General features: G+C 48.2%; 1 pseudogene across 1 annotated transcript in view; it reads left to right on the top strand.

Moving 5' to 3' along the window:
• The first annotated feature begins 1,635 nt into the window (after window positions 1–1,635).
• LOC308578202 (protein CIMAP1C-like) overlaps window positions 1,636–17,579 on the top strand; it is a 39,165-nt pseudogene continuing 23,221 nt past the window's right edge. The window contains exons 1-3 of the transcript in view: window positions 1,636–1,687; window positions 8,742–8,852; window positions 9,473–9,586. The product of the transcript in view is annotated as a protein CIMAP1C-like (transcript). The remainder of the gene's footprint in view (window positions 1,688–8,741; window positions 8,853–9,472; window positions 9,587–17,579) is intronic.

The following is a 17,579-nucleotide window of genomic DNA, read 5'->3' on the forward strand; positions in this document are numbered from 1 at the left end:
GCACCTAGAAAGGAATGCTGTGATCACCAATAGTCAGCATGGATTTCTGAAAAATAAGTCATGTCAGACTAACCTGATCTCGTTTTTTGACAGAATTACAAGCCTGGTAGATGAAGGGAACGCAGTGGATGTAGCCTACCTTGATTTCAGCAAGGCATTTGACAAGGTGCCCCATGATATTCTTGTAAAGAAGCTGGTAAAATGCGGTCTTGACTATGCTACCACTCAGTGGATTTGTAACTGGCTGACTGACCGAACCCAAAGGGTGCTCATCAATGGTTCCTCTTCATCCTGGAGAAGAGTGACTAGTGGGGTGCCACAGGGTTCTGTCTTGGGCCCGGTCTTATTCAACATCTTTATCAACGACTTGGATGATGGACTCAAGGGCATCCTGATCAAATTTGCAGATGACACCAAACTGGGAGGGGTGGCTAACACCCCAGAGGACAGGATCACACTTCAAAACGACCTTGACAGATTAGAGAACTGGGCAAAAATAAACAAGATGAATTTTAACAGGGAGAAATGTAAAGTATTGCACTTGGGCAAAAAAAATGAGAGGCACAAATACAAGATGGGTGACACCTGGCTTGAGAGCAGTACATGTGAAAAGGATCTAGGAGTCTTGGTTGACCACAAACTTGACATGAGCCAACAGTGTGACGCGGCAGCTAAAAAAGCCAATGCAATTCTGGGCTGCATCAATAGGAGTATAGCATCTAGATCAAGGGAAGTAATAGTGCCACTGTATTCTGCTCTGGTCAGACCTCACCTGGAGTACTGTGTCCAGTTCTGGGCACCACAATTCAAGAAGGACACTGACAAACTGGAACGTGTCCAGAGGAGGGCAACCAAAATGGTCAAAGGCCTGGAAACGATGCCTTATGAGGAACGGCTAAGGGAGCTGGGCATGTTTAGCCTGGAGAAGAGGAGGTTAAGGGGTGATATGATAGCCATGTTCAAATATATAAAAGGATGTCACATAGAGGAGGGAGAAAGGTTGTTTTCTGCTGCTCCGGAGAAGCGGACACGGAGCAATGGATCCAAACTACAAGAAAGAAGATTCCACCTAAACATTAGGAAGAACTTCCTGACAGTAAGAGCTGTTCGACAGTGGAATTTGCTGCCAAGGAGTGTGGTGGAGTCTCCTTCTTTGGAGGTCTTTAAGCAGAGGCTTGACAACCATATGTCAGGAGTGCTCTGATAGTGTTTCCTGCTTGGCAGGGGGTTGGACTCGATGGCCCTTGTGGTCTCTTCCAACTCTATGATTCTATGATTCTATGATTCTATGATTATAGGATAGGATAGGATAGGATAGGATAGGATAGGATCCCTCAGAGGAGAACACTCCCCCCTCCCCAAATAGCCCAATGTGAACTTAGCATACTTATTGGAAATTGAATACTGTTTGGGGTGGGGTAGAACGGAGTAGCTGGAACCCTGAGCTGCAACACTCCATGGTGCAACATTTTATTGCAGGTTGGACTTGCATTCATTCATTTACTTTCATTCCCCAGAGCACTGGTGACACATACGACTCCCCACTGCAGTGGGCACACTCCAATGCCGACTTCCAGAGCCAAAGGTGCAGCTCAGCCTGTTAGTTGTCTTTCTGGTATCTCTAAGCATCCAGCCAGAGTGCCGGCCATCAAGAAGCAGTATGCGTCCATCAGTGCCAAGTATAAAGGTGAGCTGTGGGAATAGATGGGGCAAGAGAGAGAAGGAGATCAGGAATACAGAGGTACCTATATCTTTGCCAGTCTGGATGTGTTCAACAGCATTGTTGAAAGACCCTCTGGCATCTGGTTAGCCCCTGTGAGAACAGGATGCTGGACTCGGTGGCTGGCTGGCTTGATCCATCAGGGTTCAAAGAAATTTCAAAGAAATTTTATTGCGGCCGTAGGCCCATACAGATAAAAACAAGACATAAATAACAGTTTTTGCACGTGGGAAAAAACAGCCACTAAAACACCACTATAACAATAAAATACTGTAGTATGGAATGGAAGGAAGGAATGACATGCTGCACCTTAATTAACTTGTAGTGCTCCTTGGCAGCGCTTTTGGGTAAGGACAGCGACCAGGAACCTAGCCACTTTCAGTGTCGTATGGATGTCCTTATCCTGCAAGATTTGGGCAAGGTGGAATTTTGGTGGGGTACCCTCTAGCTTCTGTATGATTAATCCCAACAAATTTGCCCGTGGCACATTGAACAAGGGGCAAGTGAACATAATGTGCTGAAGCGACTCCGGCGTCTCCTTATCACATTCGCACATGGCGGAGGCTTGGCCCTTTGAGAATCTATGTCTCAGGACATTAGAGGGGAAAACGTTAAACCTCGCCTTGGTGAAGGCCAGCCTATGGGCAACAGACGAAAGGGAGGAGAGGTATGATGGAACGCAGTAAGTTAAAGTGATACCAATGTTCTGGGGCGAACAAACACCTCCCCCCAGCGTATAATTTCGCTGTAAATCGATGTCGTCCAGTCTTTGGCGGATCAGTCTTTGAGCAGTGATTTGATCTAGTTTTAGGGAATCTAGGGGAGAGATTCCATAACTCAGGAGTTTGGCATGAATTCTACTAGTCCAAAGGCTGGAGAATTCATCTCGCCATAGGCATTGGACAAGGTAATGGTCTGGTAATCTGTGCCACAATGATAACCAATAATTGAAGACTTGCTTCCACAGGCAAGTTTCTAAGGATGCGATCTTCAATTCTAATCGGATGGCTGCGTTGCTTACGCACAGGGGGAGCATTAGGAGCCGACGTAGGAATTGGTTTTGCAAAGTCTCAAGAGGAGCAAGATCTGTCATCACGGCCCAGAGCGGGGCAGCATAAGCAAGCACGGGAACCACTTTTGCCTTGAACACCTTTAGGGCCGAGGGAACATTGCAAAGCTCCATCCGAAAAGAAAAATCGGAGGAGCGCATATGACAGAGTTTTGGCCTTGTTGAGTAGGTGTTGAATTTGTGCTTTCCACCCCAAATTGTGTTGAAAAATAACTCCTAGGTATTGAAATTTTAGGACTTGCTCTATTTTTGCTCCACCAAGCTTCCATTTGTATAATCTCCGATTTCTGGCGAAAATCAGAATCTTAGATTTAGCATGGTTGATGGTTAATTGGTTGAGTTGACAGTACGTGGCAAAGATCTTCAGAGCTCTGGTTAGTCCAACACGTGTATAAGATAGAATTACCGCGTCGTCCGCGTATAAAAGGAGTGGACAGCGGTAATCCGCTAGTCTAGGCGCGTGTGTACTTGGAGATGAGTTGACTAGGGGTGCTCGCATGTCGCTGATGAATAGGTTGAATAGGCAGGGAGCTAATATACATCCTTGGCGCACTCCCTTGTTTATTGGAATCGAATTTGTGAGGTCGCCCGCAGGAGTAAGTCTCACTCTGGCAAGGGTACCTTCGTGGAGCTGGCTTATAAGCCATAAGAGTCTTCTATCGATGCCCTGTTTTGCAAGTTTCTCCCAAAGAATATTTCTAGGAACGCTGTCAAAGGCTGCCTTTAGATCTAAGAAGGCAGCACAAAGGTAGCCCCGGGGGGGGGGGGGGGGCGAGTACTTCCGTGCCAGATGGTAAAGAACTATCGCATGATCAGTTGTTGAACGTTTAATTCTGAACCCTGCTTGTTCGTGACCAATCTGATTAGTCTCGTCTGCCCATCGCAATAGTTTAGTCAGCAAAAAGCTGGCATAAATTTTCCCTATGATCGAAAGGAGGCTGATGTTACGGTAGTTTTCCGGCTCCATTGGAGAACCTTTTTTATGAATTGGTACTATAATGGCCTCCTTCCATATTTTGGGGATGAGACCAGAAGCGTTGATTGCGTCGAAGGTTTTGGCCAAGATGTCAGCCCACCATTTTGGGTGTAGTTTGATGGCTTCAGCAGGGATCAGGTCGGGCCCTGGGGCTTTGCCCGGTTTCAGCTGGGCTATTAGCTTGGCTATTTCATCCGGATCGGTGGGAGGCCAAATAGGTAGGTGGGAAAACAGATGCATCAGATGGTCGGAGGGAGCATCTGCCTGTGAGAAACATTTCTTCAGGAACAATTCCCATGTCGGTGCTGGGATGACTGCCCTTGGGAATTTCCTCGCCCTTCTGTTAATCAAAGACCAGAATTCCCTGGATCTATGTGGTTTTGAAGCAGTAATCAAGGCCTGCCAGCGATTGTGTTGCCACTCGCGTTTGGCAGTTTTCTGCGTGCGTTTGTAAACTTGCTTGGCTTGTGCATAACTAGCTGGCAGAGTAGATGCATCGGAGGTCTTGTACACATTATATATAGCACGGAGGCGCTGTCTTGCTTGTTTACACTGAGAATTATACCAGGGGGCACCGTAAGTATACTCGTTTCGATTTAATATTTTGGGTGGTAGCCTGAAGAAGGACGTAAGATCAGTCGTATGGTGGTGGAAGCGTTTCAACACTATGCTATACTCGTCTGAGGCAGAGTCTATGTTGGAATGGGGCCCGAGGATTTCTTTTTGAAAGAATTCCTGATACCTTTGAGCCTGGGTCTCCGACCATTTGATTCCTCTTACTTGGAGAGATTCGTTGGTTACCATCTGGGTCGCATGTCTATGGGCCTCTGACTGCCAGTTCAGGGAGAGCTTGGCTACAAGGGGAAGATGGTCACTAGATTGTACATTCTCGATCTTAAAGGTGGAGATACACTTAAGTATATCACTGGAAACCAGCAGGTAATCGAGAACGCTGTTTGATTTAACGCTCAGATGAGTGAAATCCCCTGGAATATCAGGGAGGCATGTTCCATTTAGGGGGACCAGATTTAAACGGATGGCCATTTGATAGAGGAGTACTCCAGCCTCGTTAACTCGTTGGTCTTTAGAAGTTCTCCTCATGATATGTTCCAGCTCATAATTATCAAGGTTTGGGGTAACCCACCATTTGGCTTTGGTTAGCGAGTCCCAATTTGCTGCTGTGCGGGCATTAAAATCGCCACCTATTATGGCCGGGGTGTTAGGAAACTTAACATAGCATGAGAGCAAATGCTCTTCTAGCGAGCCCCATTTAGAGCCCAGTTCGGAGGAAGAGCCCCCAGGTGGCAAGTAAGCATTTGTAACTAGAAGTGAGATCTTTTCCCCCGCAATCAGTCCAGTAAGGGCGTAAGGAGGCAAGGCCTGTACTAGAGTAAGTTTAGAATGTAGGTTGAGGGAGATGCCTATTATTAGGCCCCCTTTAGGGCGGCCTCCTTTCAGGGAGGGGCAGGCAGGGAGTTCTAGAAGCTCAAAGCCATTTAGGGAAATTTTCTCTACTTCCCACGATTCTTGGAGCAAGATGATATGAAACAGGTTAATATACTCCAGAAATTCTGGGTCAAGTTTTTTCCCCCTCCAGCCCGCAATGTTCCAGCTGAGGACTGATAGGGGGGAGTTCCTGTTGTGCCCAATTCGCTGTCATTTCAGGGAGAGATGTGAGTCCTTTGGAGGCAGGGCAGACCCCGCAAAAAAGTCAGTTATTTTACTTTGCATGGCAGGCACCTGCTGAAGGTACCTAGTCTTGAAGTTGGTAGTGAAGTATTCTGACTGAGGCGACAAAACGGGTCTCCCGCTGGGTAACCCAAGGGTGGACACTTCAGTGGGAAACTCCACAGGATTTGCTGAGACTGCCCCACCGCGAGGGCTGAAGGTCGCCAATGAAACCATTTGATTTATATGTCCGGCCGGGTCTTCAATCAAATCCGGGCCATTTTTTGATGTAGGTGGAGCACTCCCATGACCTGATGCTGGTGAAGGTACAGGGGATGCTTGGCGTACTGGTACCGTTTGTATGTCGGGTCTATGCCGCTCAGGGGAATAAGAGGACTCCAGTTCCGGCATTGATGGATTAGATGGTAAGGAATTGTTTTGGTGGAAGGAACTCTGAGATACACTCCTCAGCAGGGGACTCTTGGAGGGCGAGTCAAAATTTATCAAGAGTTGCGGTGAGAGGCCAACTTGTGGGGCAAGACCTGGGTCTGCCAGGCGTCGGTGGGTTTTGCCCACAAATGGGGGAGACATGGGTTTAGGAGCAGGACTAAGGTGAGGAAGACTTCCTGCTTCCTTAAAACACGACTCCGAAAAGCTGGCAGGGTAGTCCTGAAAAGTGGGCAGAACTTTTCCGTTCTTCTGGACATGTATGAGCTGATGATTAAGTACTTCTAGTCTATCAATTATTTCTTGTTATTCTCTCGTTGGAAGGTCGCCAAAGGTGGCTAAAAGCTCTCTTTCCTCCGGCGGGGTCAGAGAATTACTTGCGCCAGTGGGTTTCTTTAGAGCTCGTGGGGGCGTAGGGTAAATCCAGTTTCGGTGCGGGTGGATATCCTCCGGGAGAGGAGGCTCAATGTCCTGAGGTACTCCCGACCTCTCCGACAGAGTCCGCTCCGTGCCGTGACCGGCAAGTAGAAGGGGGTGGATCATGCTATCCATAAAAACTCTTGTTGGGATGATATCATACCTAGCCAAGAGTGATTTCTGCCTGATGATAGCTGAAGGGATCCTTGGAGAGTAAAACGCAAGCATCACTTTCTGTTGCCTGAGGTGCTGGTTCAAGGGTAATACTGCAATGAGATCACATTGTGAGATTTCTATGTTTAGGAGATTGCTTAGATGCTTTTTAACCCCACTCAGAGTAAGCCACCTTGGTGACCCTGCCCCGATGTTTAGGCAGATTTTCTTAGGTTGTAGGGACAACGCTTGGTGTTTCAGTGCAGGATTTGGTTTATATTTAGGGATCACACTTCTTTTTTTGGTTGAAGGTATGGACCTCTGGCACTTCAATTCCCCTGTGTCTACAGTTGGTTTAAACTTTGACCAGGAGTTATCAATTTTCTGTTCGAGGTTACATAGCTGGGAGGATAGCACATCAATCTTCTTGAATATGCAATTAAGGGTTCTGACCACAAGATGGAGATGTTCATGTTGTTCTTGTCTTGCGCAGTCCTCAGCTCCGGCGTCCTGCACCACCCTCAGTGGGACACACCCTCTTCCTCCAAGCTTGCCGTCCGCAGATTTAATCTGAGGTAAAAATAATTCCTCTGGTGTTGACATTGTTTCTGGAGACGTTAGAGGGTAGAAACGGTTCTGAGTTTTCACCCTATAGCAGAATTCAATGGGGTCACTCCGTTTGCCAGGCACGGGGGGGTCGGTTTTTAATTGTTTGGCTCTTGGGGAGGGCAGAGCCTCGTCACAATCCCTTAGGCGTTTGCCTTGGCCCATCGTTATAAGTCTTTTAAAATAGCGGTGCTTAAAAGGTAGTAAAAAGTGGTAGAAAGGTAGTAAAAAGTGGTAGAAATAAAAACAACAACTGAATGTGAGCTGGCGGAGAGCCAGTAAGTCGAAGGCTGCTTCCAAGGCTGCCGGAGAATACAATTATCTGCTCATTAAAGCTGATTTACGATGCAGGCTTTACAGTTATCAACAATGTGAACTCCTGGCATGGGCTCCAACACCCTGATACAATCTTCAGCAAAAACTTGCAAGGCTGGGAGCCACAACACAGATTTTAAAGAGGATTCGAGATGAACTCCGGCAAATGCGTCTTACCTCATCGCCATCTTGACGCCGCCTCCCATCAGGGTTCCTTTTTTGTTCTTGTGGAAACCAAAGAAGGAAACTGATCTACATTTCTCAGTCACCATCAGAACTTTCTTCCAAGAGTACTGCTAGCATGCGAGACAGTGCATATTTCCTTGTTAATAAATAATAATAAATAATAAATTTTATTTATATCCCGCCCTCCCCAGCCGAAGCTGGGCTCAGGGCAGCTAACAACAATAAAATAATACAACATTCTAAAATCATTTCATTATAAAATTTATTCAAATCAAATTGATGGCAACCATTGGGCTAGAGTTCTGTGAAGATTGCCAAAGGAGGGAGTCAGGCTAATAATATTTTTTTTCTTTTGTTTTCCTTTTCCTGTGGCTGGTATGTCACCACTGCTGTTGTCCTACCAGGGTAACGCTTGTTTAAAGGGGATGAAGGAAGGGGGTTGGGAAAGTACAGGCAGAGCATAGGTGGTTGAGTAAAATGGGAAATCTTCTCTGGCTTGAATTATAGTCCGAGCCACAGAAGAATTCAGGTGCCTTGTAATGCTCACTTCCTATTGCAATGCAAATATCCTGGCCCAAGGCTAGCGAGATTTTACCAGAGGGAGAAGAAAAGTATGTTGTGGGACTTCCATCAGCCCCAGCCAGTCTGGTTCAATGGTCAGAGATGATGGGAGTTGCAGTGCAGCAACACCTGGAGATCAAACACATCCATTCTTAAGGAAATTAGCCCTGAGTGCTCACTGGAAGGACAGATTGTGAAGCTGAGGCTCCAATACTTTGGCCACCTCATGAGAAGACTCCCTGGAAAAGACCCTGATGTTGGGAAAGATGGAGGGCACAAGGAGAAGGGGACGACGGAGGATGAGATGGTTGGACAGTGTTCTCGAAGCTACAAACATGAGTCTGATCAAACTGCGGGAGGCAGTGGAAGACAGGAGTGCCCAGCATGCTCTGGTCCATGGGGTCACGAAGAGTCGGACACGACTAAACTACTAAACAACAACAACAACACCTAGAGAGCTGTAGCTCCAAAACCCAATATATTATTCAATATATTATTCAACACAATATATTATTCCATTTTGCCCTTTTACCCAGTGTGGCAGCTCATAATCTGCAAATGCTAATGGTTCCGGGTTGTCTTCCCATTATTTTATTCCTCCCCCCCTTGTGGTTCTCTTGCAGGGCCAGGACCTGGGAAGTATGGTAGGTAGCCTCTCACTGGCATTAAGGACCATGACTTCACCAAGTATGCTGAGCCAGCCTACACAATGCGTGTGAAATCCAGTGAAAGATGTAAGATGCTGACAAGTTAGGTTCTGTGTTATTTGGGTTTTCCCAACAGCATTAACTGACCCACAGGGTGAAGCTGGCTAAACAACTGTTAAATTTGCTGGCAAAACATTTGAACAGAGATTGACAACCTGTGTTTTTGGGACTCTCTAATTATCGGGGCCACAGTTGATGGGACCTGGGTGATCCATGATCAAGAGCTGGTTGGCTTTCCAAAGTTTCCATTCCAACTGGATCAATGGCACTGCATGTAGGGGGCTAATGTAGTTGTTTCTTGACTACAACTCCCATCAGCCCCAGTCAGCATGGTCAAGAATGATAGGAGTTGTAGTCCAGCAAGGGCTGGAGGGTCTTATACTGCTGATTATTATGGTTGCACAAAAATCAGGGTTCTCAGTTGTACAGCTGTGGACCTTAGTGGGAAGAGGATGATCTACACTTAAGACATGTTGAAGGATAACAGGAATGGAGGTGCAGGGGGGCGGAGCTTAACATATTCACTGCTATCTAGCTAGTGGGTGCCTTTAATTGATATCGGATAGGAAGTCAGTCATTGCAACCAAGCTAAATAGCTCAGAATCCACACCATGCCTCATGCAGACAGTTCTTCTTTCCTTTGCAAGTGATCTCGATCACGGAGAGTCCTGGGCCCTGCTACTATGTGGACCCAAGCATTTCCCGTCTAGGGATATGGAGACCAGTTTCATTCCGCATGGTGCAAGAGAGAAAGCGGGCATGTAAGTTGAAAGATGAGAGATACTATGATGGTCAAGATGGGGCTGGAGTGGCATCTGTGCAATTTTGTGATGAAAATGTTTCTTTCTCACCTTGTGCAAAGAAGGCTTGTTGGTCAATCCCTGAACATGAAAGAGAGGGAATGAAAAAGAATGAGTGTGAGTGAATGAGCAGGTGTGTTATGCATGAAAATGGATGTGTGGGAGCATTATGTGTGGAGCTGTGGTCTTAAACCACTGAGTCTCTTGGGCTTGCTGAGCAGAAGGTTGGTGGTTCGAATCCCTGAGACAGGGTGAGCTCCTGTTGCTCTGTTCCAGCTTCTGCCAATCTCGCAGCTTGAAAGCATACCTGTGCAAGTGGATAAATAGGTACTGCTCCAGGGGGGAGGTAAACGGCGTTTCCATGCACTCTGGCTTCTATCACAGTGTCCCGGTGCACCAGAATGCTGGCCACATGACCCAGAAAGCTGTCTGCTCCTTCAGCCTGAAGTGAGATGAGCGCCACACCGCATAGACGCCTTTGACTATGTATGTAAGGCCCTTTACCTTACATTTACCTTTTACCTGCATGCTTGTGGATTTGTGTATGAATGACAGAGAGCAGGGGTAGACTTTGGTAATACGGTTTTCTAAGTGAGGACAAAATTTGGCACTTCCCCCAATATATTTTATTTCCACAGTAATTCCTTTTGGTACAGTTGCTTTTTAATGGGGTTTCTCAGTAGGTACCCACATGAATATAAGTATTAATTATTACTATTATTATTACTATTATTATTGCTACTACCAATATTATTATTACTATTATTATTATTTTATGCCCCCTTGGCTCAGCACCCTGAGCAGGGGAACAGCCTGCACTGCCCTAGATCTGGCACTACAGAGAGAAGCATATGAAAAAGAGACAGGTGGCCTCACCCTCTTTTTTTATCAGCCACACTCACTGTTTGTCCCAGCCCCACTGGTTTGCAGGCCCTGGAAGGTTGACTGCATGGGAGTGTTGTCCATAGGCTGTAAAAGTTTATTCACTCTTTGATTAAAAAAATATTTCTGAGTAGGGGGTTTTCAAGAACCAGACAGGAAAACCAGCTATGTACAGAGACCTTACCTAAGTGGGCTGTTTGATGTGGGAGATTGTCTGGGGTGATATCAAAGTGTAGTTTAAAAGTGTCTGTGACGCCCATCCATCCCTCCATTCATTCCATGTGTGTGTGTGATCCCTATTGCTTTCCAGCTATTGGCCTTGACCGAGTGGGGCTGCTCTGGATAAAGGGGCATTCAAGGAACTGGGGGAAATATAGTTTTCCTGATTGGTGTTCCACCAAGTCAACTGGGTTGAAAAACACTTTTTACCATTAGGGTGTCTAAGTGTCCTACTTTACAGAGGGCAGTCCTCTAGCCAAAGGGTTCTTCCATGTGCTATATATATCAATAGTAACACCTTGAACCTGGCCTGGTAGCAAATCAGCAGCCAGTGCAGATCTTTGAGCACAGGTGTTATATGCTGACAAGGTCTCACTCCTGCCAGCAATCATGTTGCAGCATTCTGGTCAATCACGCTGGAAGTCTCATCTTCCTGATGCCAAGGGACCATAAGATGTTGAGCATGTGGCTGATGAACGGACAGAAAGGAGAGCCACCAAAAACAGCATAAGGGAAAACAAGAGGGTCATGTTGCTTTAGAGTCATAATCTAGGAAGTAGTCTGGAGGGTACCTATGGAATTAACAGTAAATGACAGTGAATTGCAAGGGAAGATGTCATGGAAGAGATTAATAGCAGTGCACTCTTAACTCCACAGGTGATGAACTTAGTTGGAAAGGCTGCTAGAAGAGGAGATTGGAGGACAATGCCATGATTTTTAAAAGTGGGGGGGATTTTCAGTCAAGGCAAGGAGGATAGTGCCTCTTCCTCCAACATCCTCAAAATCACAACAGTTTACAAATGATTCAGCTTAAGAACAAATAGAATTCTCAAATTTAGAGAGAGAAAGAGAGAGAGAATATGCAAGGCTTGTCATCTACAAGGAGGAGCAGAGTATTGTAGCAAATACATGGGGAATGCTTTTCCCTTTCGTTTGAGAAACATCAATGGAAGCTTGGGATCTACTAATAGATCAATAAGTGGGTTTTTTTTACTCCTAACATTAGCAAGTAAAACAGCAACTTAAAAAACAAACAAACCCTGCATGGCAGATTGCTCCTTCTCTTTAAGCCTCAATGTTTCTCACCTGTCAGATTTTACATCCATCATTCCTGCCTCCTCCTGTGCTCCTGTAGGATATGATGTATCTGTTACAATATAGAAGCAATGCGGCCGCGAGCTGGTAGCTTGAAAGCAAAACATAATGGGAATGTTGGGACTGTTCCGTGGGAAACAGAGGGACAGTCAATTAACAGTGCAGAGAGCACCGGAATTAGCTGAGAGCGTAATATGAGCTGTACAGGAAGTACAGGTGGAGTTTGTCTCTCGGCTGTTGGAGTTTGAAGAGAGCAGTCGTGTTTTTCTGTAACGCTGCAAAGACAGAAATAAAGGCATGTAAATACGTTTCTGTCTATCTCTTTCCCCTGCCTGGGGGGGGGGCAGGAAAGAGGGGGGGTGTTCTTCTCACGCTGAGAAGGATCGCCTATCACGACCTAGCCTGTATCCTGCTGGGGAATGCAGACAGGGAGGTCATCAGGAGATCAAGCCGGGTGCCTAGAGAGTTGCCAGTTTCTCCTAATAAAGGCTTGATTCCCAACATCTGGTAGCAGAGGATGGTTTTGATCCATGAAAGCAACAAGAGAGGTTGATGGAGCGTACTTCATCCTCTGCAAGGAGATAAGGAAGATATGGTAGCGTGCGGATGGAAGCACCGGAGGAGGTGTTTTTGCTGAGCAACGGAACCCCTAAGGTATGCTAATTTTATGGCTGTGAGAGTGAACGCGAATTGAGACATTCTTCGGTTCACTGAGTGTCTGCTTTTTGATGAAACCAGCACTGAAAGAGAGCCACATATTTCGCATACCTGAGTCTTGATAAGCCTGGAATGTCCAGTTGCTAAGCAACGAAACGTCAGTAAAGTGGAAAGTTACCGGCCAACAACGGAAGAGGGGCTGGGACTGTGAGAGGCTGGTAAACAGCATTTGTTTTGTCTAATATCTCACTGCTCTTGAAAGGACTTTCAAAACAGCCTGTGTTTAACTGCCAAGTGAGGCAGTAAACAGCCAATAGACTCTTGGAATTTTACAGGCTCGAGAGTGAGAGCTGAGGCTTGGATTCAAAATGGATGCCAAGAAGGGAGGAGGCTTACCTTACCCACCTCCACTGACTAATGACAATTATTCCTCATGGTCTGTAAAGATGAAAGCCCTGCTTCAGAATCAGAGGATTTTTGGGGTGATTGAAAACCCCATCCCTGCTGCACCAACGCCAGGTTGGAATTCACAGAATGTGAGAGCCAGGACGGCCATAATTCTGTGTATCTCAGATGATCAACTCGTGCATATTCAGAATTTGCAATGCGCGCGTGAGATTTGGCAAACGCTGCTGTCAGGGGTTCAGGAGCAGAGGCACAGGAAAGGGAGGAAACAGAGAGCGAGGGGGGGGAATCCGGAGGTAATATGAGCGATGACAGCGGCCCGAGATCTCTGAGTCTTTCCAGTGAATCGGAAGATTCACAGAAAGGGGCGCCAGTGGTCAGAGCAAGGGGGGCGCCTAGGGGGACACCCCAGGTAGAAGGGACCAGAGGGGACTCAGAGAGCAGCAGTTGGAAATCGGGACCAGCTTCCCCACCAGAGCGCAGTAGGGGGGAGGGGTCCCAGGTATCGGGATCTGGCGGCTCGCCGCAAGCGGGAGGGCAGGAGTTAGGATTGGCCACACCTCCATCGGGGAGCGAGGAAACAGTCAAGAGGAAGGTTGAAGGCTGCGCGCGCGCGCCAAGTTCAAATGCACAGGAAGCCCGCCGCAAGGAGGGAGAAGAGTCGGGGGGGGGTCAGCGTCAGAAGAGTCCAGGAAGGAAGAGACCACGGGGGGTAGAGGGACCCAGAGGAGAAAGGAAAGACGGAAGAGGTGGAGTAAGGCTAGAGTATTAAGTTGGTGTACAGGAGGCGGAGACTCAGACGGAGCTTCGCCGGTCTAGCTTCTAAGACGTAGAGCTGCGCGCTGCGGCTTGAAAATGGAAACTGTAGCTCAATAAAGAAGTTTGTACAATACTGCCGGCTAGCGTGGTCCTCTGAGAGCTGGGACCTGGAAGCGGCTCTGACAGCTGCGTAGAATACATCAAAGAGATGCTGGTTCTTCAGCGTTGCTGCATTTTGAAAAGCTGACCAATCTAAGGCTAGTGCCAGATGGAGATGAAATTCTTACGCCAGCAGATGGCGGAATGCAATTTCCCTCTACAGGAAGAGATATTCTGCTTCATGATTATTAACAGCCTTAATCGGACTTACGCTGCTGCATCGTGAGTGTCGGAGAAGGCCTCTCCCTCCTCAGGCTCATTCCATCCGGCCTAGGGGGCGGGGCCCAGGCTCACCTTCGCCACAGCTTTAAGAGGCCTCATTGGGGTCTGGGACATCGCTGCTGCTGCATCGTGAGTGTTGGAGAAGGCCTCTCCCTCCTCAGGCTCACTCCATCCGGCCTAGGGGGCGGGGCCCAGGCTCACCTTCGCCACAGCTTTAAGAGGCCTCAATGGGGCCTGGGACATCGCTGCTGCTGCATTGTGAGTGTTGGAGAAGGCCTCTCCCTCCTCAGGCTCACTCCATCCAGCCTAGGGGGCGGGGCCCAGGCTCACCTTCGCCACAGCTTTAAGAGGCCTCATTGGGGTCTGGGACATCGCTGCTGCTGCATCGGAGTGTCGGAGAAGGCCTCTCCCTCCTCAGGCTCACTCCATCCGGCCTAGGGGGCGGGGCCCAGGCTCACCTTCGCCACAGCCTTAAGAGGCCTCATTGAGGCCTGGGACATCGCTGCTGCTGCATCGTGAGTGCTGGAGAAGGCCTCTCCCTCCTCAGGCTCACTCCATCCGGCCTAGGGGGCGGGGCCCAGGCTCACCTTCGCCACAGCTTTAAGAGGCCTCATTGGGGTCTGGGACATCGCTGCTGCTGCATCGGAGTGTCGGAGAAGGCCTCTCCCTCCTCAGGCTCACTCCATCCGGCCTAGGGGGCAGGGCCCAGGCTCACCTTCGCCACAGCTTTAAGAGGCCTCATTGGGGCCTGGGACATCGCTGCTGCTGCATTGTGAGTGTCGGAGAAGGCCTCTCCCTCCTCAGGCTCACTCCATCCGGCCTAGGGGGCGGGGCCCAGGCTCACCTTCGCCACAGCTTTAAGAGGCCTCATTGGGGTCTGGGACATCGCTGCTGCTGCATCGGAGTGTCGGAGAAGGCCTCTCCCTCCTCAGGCTCACTCCATCCGGCCTAGGGGGCGGGGCCCAGGCTCACCTTCGCCACAGCTTTAAGAGGCCTCATTGAGGCCTGGGACATCGCTGCTGCTGCATCGGAGTGTCGGAGAAGGCCTCTCCCTCCTCAGGCTCACTCCATCCGGCCTAGGGGGCGGGGCCCAGGCTCACCTTCGCCACAGCCTTAAGAGGCCTCATTGGGGTCTGGGACATCGCTGCTGCTGCATCGGAGTGTCGGAGAAGGCCTCTCCCTCCTCAGGCTCACTCCATCCGGCCTAGGGGGCGGGGCCCAGGCTCACCTTCGCCACAGCCTTAAGAGGCCTCATTGGGGTCTGGGACATCGCTGCTGCTGCATCGGAGTGTCGGAGAAGGCCTCTCCCTCCTCAGGCTCACTCCATCCGGCCTAGGGGGCGGGGCCCAGGCTCACCTTCGCCACAGCTTTAAGAGGCCTCATTGGGGTCTGGGACATCGCTGCTGCTGCATCGGAGTGTCGGAGAAGGCCTCTCCTGAGGTATCTAATCATAGCCTGCATTTTTATCAAGGCTTATAGTTTGATTAGGGTCTGTATTTTAAAATGAGCTTAAAGATTTTCAAATGTTTTATGCCAGGCAGAAGTACTTTGACAAGATGTTTATCCTCCTGGACAAGGGGCCCCCCTGATTTATAGCAGAAAACAATTCTCAAAGTCGTAAAAAGGGAATTACAGGCTGAGACCAAGGCTACACTGACCCTACATAATTAATAGTAGGTAAACATTAAAATAAAACCATGTGCCTTAAACTTGAGCCATATCTTCTTAAGGTTAAAGGCCAAGAGTAAATGGAAAAGAAAACAACTGGCTGAGAAGGGAAGTGTAAATAGAAGAAGAGGCTTTTATTTTGAGGCTGTAAACTGGTCCATCCTTTCCTTTGAGAAGGTTTATTCTTCTAAAAAGCTATCTATGGTAATGTATGAAATATACTGGCTTAAATATAATTATGCAAAGGATCTAGAAAGAAAGAAATGTTAAATTCTTATTTCATAGAGTCATATTGCTGTAGGAGACCAGAGGGGCAGATGAACCCAGCCCCCTGCCAGACAGGAGACGCCATCAAGCACTCCTGATATATGGTTGTCAGGCCTTTGTTTAAAGACCTCCAAAAAGGAGATATTTCATTGATGATGCATGAGAATGTGAACCCAAGATCCCTGACATCTGTCTAAGATAAAAATTTAAAACTATTAACCATCTGTTTTGGAGGGCCATAGGGCAAGGAGGGCAAGAGGTGAGCTGGTAATTAAGGTTCCTTGTTGAGACAAATGTAAGATATATGACTACTTATTTGTCATTTATAGATAGAAGAATATATAGCTTTTTGTATCCCATAAAAGGCAATAGGAAATGGGTGTATCTTTTAGGATTGGTTATAGCAATCAGCCAATAGGAAATTCAACCAGGCTGATTGGACAGAGGCAGCCAAAGGAGGAGCAAGGGGGCTGGACTGAGGGAATATAAGTGCTGGCCATAATGACAGGAGACCAGGCCAGAGCTTGGTAACCATATACCACTGTGCCTCTCATTTATTTGTCTGACAAATAAATTATTATTTTAATTTCTCTATTGCTGCGTTGAATATTTTATTCCAGCTAAGCGTTAACCACAAGCAGGGTGCTACACTCCCTCCTCAGGCTCATTCCCATCCGGCCTAGGGGGCGGGGCCCAGGCTCACCTTCGCCACAGCGTTAAGAGGCCTCATTGGGGTCTGGGACATCCCTGCTGCTGCATCGTGAGTGTTGGAGAAGGCCTCTCCCTCCTCAGGCTCACTCCATCCGGCCTAGGGGGCGGGGCCCAGGCTCACCCCCGTAATAGCTTTAAGGACACTGCTGCTGCTGCAGCAAATGTTGAAGATGTTTATATATATTTTAAGGTGTTTTAAAGGTGTTTTTATTGTTTACTTTGTTGTACCACCGTGAATGGTGGTTTTTATCTATGTATTTTTGTTTGTTCCGTCTTGTTTTGTTTTGGGGGTTGGACATCGAGTGGGGTGGGGATTGGTTTTGTTTGGGCATAATTGTTTTGGTTGTTTTGTTTTCTAATTTGTAAATGGAGGTTAGTATGAGGCTTGGGATTGCTACCGTGGAGGGGCGAGGGAGGTATGGAGGTGGGGGCAGATGTTATAGGCGAAGGGGATTGAGATACGGATATGCTCGTACCCCTTCCAATCTGCGCCCCATCTCGAGGGACGAGGGTAGGGTGAGCAAGGATTACTCACCTCCTTCACTGGTGTTGTGCAATGCCAGGTCTATAGGCAACAAAACCGCTACCCTGCGAGATTTCTTTACCTCGCAGGGGGTTGACCTGGCTTGTGTGATGGAGACCTGGGTGCACGAAGGGGTAACTGTTACCTTACGAGAGATGGCGCCCCCGGGTTTCTCCGTCCTCCACCAGTCACGGACTGTGGGCCGGGGGGGAGGGGTGGCAGTATTAATCCGGGAAGATTGTTCTTTCAGGGCTCTACCATCACCATTGATCCCCGGCATTGAATGTGTTGGCCTAGTGTGGGGCTCCGAGGAGAGCTTGGCTGTCTGGCTGGTGTACCGGCCACCTAGCGTACCAGCAGCCACCCTGTCAGGCCTGTTGAAGGCGG

This window comes from Podarcis bocagei, assembly GCF_964188305.1.
Source record: "Podarcis bocagei genome assembly, chromosome: W".
Lineage (NCBI taxonomy): Eukaryota > Metazoa > Chordata > Lepidosauria > Squamata > Lacertidae > Podarcis > Podarcis bocagei.